Source organism: Crotalus tigris, unplaced genomic scaffold (assembly GCF_016545835.1).
Source record: "Crotalus tigris isolate CLP2741 ecotype Arizona unplaced genomic scaffold, ASM1654583v1 scf7180000018040.1558517, whole genome shotgun sequence".
NCBI classification, from domain to species: Eukaryota; Metazoa; Chordata; class Lepidosauria; order Squamata; family Viperidae; genus Crotalus; species Crotalus tigris.
The window spans coordinates 14,357-19,189 of NW_024096790.1; positions in this window are offsets into that span (position 1 = coordinate 14,357).

Genomic DNA, 4,833 nt, shown 5'->3' on the forward strand with positions numbered 1-4,833 from the left:
CCACTGCTTTTTTGGCCTTGGTCATTCTGTTTCTCTGTTTAGGCAAGGAAATATCTCTGAAACGATGACCCAGTGGGTCACAGGTTCTCTATTCAGAATAGTAAAAGGCATAAATGATTCCTCTATGTTTTAATTAGCAATTAAACCAATTTCCTGAAATATCATATTCTAAAATTTACTAAATTTTGACTTGTAATGTAATGTATGGATGACCTTGGGGAAAGAGAGGAGATACAGCCTAAGAAATAATCAGTCAAGAGAGGCAGAAGTACATTGCTGGAGTTTATGAACAAGTGTGTTTTATTCATATATACAAAATAGTAGCCAGTTTGTATCATCTACTGAAAACAATAAATTTTAATTTGCGGATAGTTCTCTAAATAGCTTTCCCTTTATACAAAGGAAGATAAAATACAATGTTCAATAAAGAATATAATAAAATAAAATAAGATGCTCTCATTCTGAGTATCACAAATACTAAAAAAAAAAAAATGCTTCACTTTTGAATTTGACACTGACTGCTATCTCTTCCCTAACAATATTTCCACAGAATGAAAGCAAATGCCTGATGCACATCAGCATTTTTAAAAAGGTATATTATAACCCAAACTAACTATATTGTATGTGACTAAATGGAAACATAACCTTTTGGTCTACATTTTATTATTCCATTATTTAAATGTTTATTTTTGCAATTTTATTTTCATCCATGATTGAAAACATTTTAAACCTCAGGATCAAAGCCAAATTCCATTTCTGAATGAACAATGTAAATAAGATACAACAATAGAAGCAGACAGTCAATCAATATTATCAACAAGGAGACTATATTTTTTGAAATAAAAATGTGAGGTATTTGTTCAGTTGGGTTTTCTTGCTGGTTTCATTCATATACCTAGCAACATCGCCACCAGAAAATGAACTAACAGTGATATTTTGATACTTGAAATAACTTGCAAAGCTGTACCAAAGATGCTTTTCCAAAAAGCAATTGGACTTTGTTTGTTTTTTCCTTGAAAATGTTTCACTTCTCATCCAAGAAGCTTACTCCCCACCATCCAGTAAGAACTGTAGAAGCAGTTTCTTACTGGATGGTGGAATATTTTCAAGGACACACACACACCACCATTAGCTACCAAAAGTCTAGTTGCCTTTTGGAAAAGCACCTTTGAGATAATCATGACCTGGATGATTATCTCCACAGATATACATACTATGTATATGTACTGCAAAGCTGTTGTGTTTATTTTCAGCACAGACTCTTGACTCAGATTAATTTCACTTAATGATTTCAATCCCTGGAACACTGAAGGGGGATAGAAGTATGAAAAGCATCCCGAAATAAGGGCTAAAATAAAGCAAGTTTGTATTAGAAATGAGGAGCCCATAGTCCTGTTTAGGCATTATCCAATTCTCCTTGTTAATACTAACTGCAGTAGGCAAGGCATATTGGTAACTATTGCCAGGACAAGACTGAGAAGATGTCTTTCGTTGTAGCTGCCACCATATCCTGTTGCTAACAAAATGCATCTTCATGTATAGATGTATAACAGGCATCATGATTGCCATTAATAGTTTTATACACAAATTGTTGTAAGAATGCCCAACATTTTCAAAGTTCAATACTAATGTGGATACTTAACTAGTACTATCAAACTTAACCTACCTCAGTATTTCTCAACCTTAGCAACTTTAAGATGTGTGGACCAACTTGTAAAATTCCTTGTGATTGGCGAATTCTGGGAGCTGAAGTCTACACATCTTAAAGTAACTAAGATTAAGAAACACTGGCTTACCCCAAAGAATTATCCATTAGGATATCCGCACTTAGTGAAATTGCCCTTACTTGTTTTCAAATGGTTGCTTGAAAAGCAAATGGGTGTGCAATGCATACAATGGTAAAACAATCAGATGTCTTTCCAACAACTTTCAGGAGGAAAGACTCATGACCTAGGCCTTTTCTACCCTTAAACCACTTTTCTTTGTAACTGTTTGCTTGAGCCTAGAGCAGGGGTTCTCAACCTTGGCAACTTTAACACTTGTGGACTTCAACTCCCAGAATTCCTCAGCCAGCAAAGCTGGCTAAGGAATTCTGGGAGTTGAAGTCCACAAGTCTTAAAGTTGCCAAGGTTGAGAACCCCTGGCCAAGAGAAAGCAATGCTATGTCAGATTCTATTGATGGTTTTTTTTAGATTACATTTTTAAAACATTCAAAATGTATTTAAGTTATTTTTCATATCATTCTATTTCTCAGCAATAATAAAATACTGCTTTGGTTGAGAAAGGGAAAACTAAGGAGATCAGTGTCTATGAAGATTCTCAGTCATCCAAGTCATCCAATGGGTGTGCAATGCATACAAAGGAAAAAGGGGAAAAAAAAACCAAGAAAATCCAGTTGCCTCATAAAAAGGCATCTTTGGGATAAGGAGATCAATAATTTAGATTGCTGTTTCTACACTGAACTGAAATGTTTAAATGGCTGCATTTTATTCAGGATCGATTGCATATGTTTGCATTTTATTTTTATATGTACTCACTACAGATATTATTATGAAACACTATATAGTCATGCTTTTAAAAAGTAACCTATACACAATAATTTTTACTAGTCAATTTCACGAAAGAATGGTTTCTTACAATTTTCAGAACATCAAAACAACTACCAATATTTTGTATCTAACACTTTCATATCTGTTACTCAGCAACAATATCATAGTTAACTAGGATAATTTTTTCATAGGTAATGGTTTCTAGTGAGCAGTGGGAATTGTTATTCCCAGATGCAGACAGTGTTGTAGGATAGCAATTTTCGAAAAGTTCTAAGAATACTCATGTAAGTAATATCCCCAATTGGTAATAGACAGTTATTAAATATTTCTTGCTGTGTGAACTTTCAAATTGCTGTGCATAGCAAAATGAATTCAGCCTTTTCTAAAAGGAAGAAAAGTATTGCTTCTGCCCTCATAGGTCTATGATTATGAAATGACAGAAAAATTAAAGGTAGAACAGACTGAAATTTCAAAGATTTCTCCACTACATACATATTTATGGGATATTAAATATATTAAAATGCACAAATGGAAGTGAGCTCCACATTCAATCTTACTTATGATGATGTGGTTCCGGCTAATGAAACATTCCAAAGAACTTCCAGGCATTTATTTTCCTGAAAGTCTGTTAATGTTACAAAATGTCGGCACAGGCACAACGGAGGGATGCTAGGATCTAAGTTCTCTTCCTCTGAGCAGTTAAATTATCAGCATGTTCCCTCCCTAAATTAGCTGTCATATCTCACACTATCCAATTAGTGTGAAGGTCAAATGTTTTCTTCCTCTTTCTTTCCCCGGCTTTACCCCCAACGCCCCTTCTGCTCTTTATTAACCCCATATTTACCAGACAATTCTGCATATTGTCAAAAGCAAGAATATACAATATTTGCAGCGTTGACATATACTTTGCCAATTATTTGTAAACAGTAACATTCTTGTTATTAACCAACATAACCTCCAATTTAAAAGTTTTTCACATACTGTCTTAGTAAAAGTGGTAAAAGTTACAAAATCATTTCAAGGTGGGGAGGTGGGACTATTGTGGTTGATTTTATGTCGGCTGTTGTTCTTTCTATCATGTGTTTTCAATTGTTTTAAACTGTATAAGGGATGTTGTAAACCACCTAATTTTTTGATGTGGCATGGTTATAAATAAATTACTAAAGTTCAGGGAATGCAGAATGTTTTGTTTTAATGAAGAAGGTTTAAGTCAATAGTGAATCTTTTCAAATGTGATTGTGTCACCAAAATACTCTAAAGCACAGCATAAAATCATCCAGGAAGTTAAATTAATCAATTAATAAAAATGAGGAACATCAGAGGGCCCAGGATGCAGCCCTGTAACATTCAACTTGGTAGTGCTCTCCAAACTGATATAGAGTCATTGATGAGTACACTGTTGTTTTAGATGATGAAAAGGTTTTTGATATAGTTCATATTGAATTCATGAATTGCATTTTAAGAAGATATTGGTTTTCCAAAGGCGCTTTTCAAAAGGCAATTGAACTTTCTTGGTTTTTTTCCTTGAAAATGTTTTGCTTCTGATCCAAGAAGCTTCTTCAATACTGAACTGAAGAACCTTTTGGGATGAGAACTGAAGCTTCATGGATGAGAAGTGAAGCGTTTTCAAGGAAAAAACCAAGGAAGTCCAGATGACATTTGAAAAGCACCTTTGGGATAACCATGACCTGGATGATTGGGAATTTCCACAGACAAAATATAGGTTTCTACCATCTTTTTAAGCTGGATTTCAATTTGGTTATCACAAAACTATATGTCTTTCAACCTAAAAGTTATCATGGTACTTGTCAAGAATGCTCTTATCTCCTTCAATTTTCAATTTGTTTTTTTAACCATTGGCTTCATCTTTTAGATAATACCAAGATTTTAAGAATGTGGTGGTATTTAATACTGAATGTAAATTGTTCTTATACATCTATGGAGATTCTCAGTCATCCAGGTTATGGTTGTCTCAAAGGTGCTTTTTCAAGAGGCAATTGGACTTTCTTATTTTTCTTTGAAGACGTTTTACTTCTCATCCAAGAAGCTTCTTCAGCTCTGACTGGATGGTGGGGAATGGAAGGATTTATATGCCTTGCAAACAGCTGGTCATTAGCATTCTTTTAGAGAGTTGCTGAGGCCACTTGGACGTTTATCTGTGTCCTCAAGGTCACCTTGAGTGGTACAAATGGGTGTGGAGCCTTCTTGGACTGGAGATAGATGATGCTGTATCCCTTCCTCTCTATTGAGAGAGGGCTGTTCAGTTTTGACATAGATGGCTTGT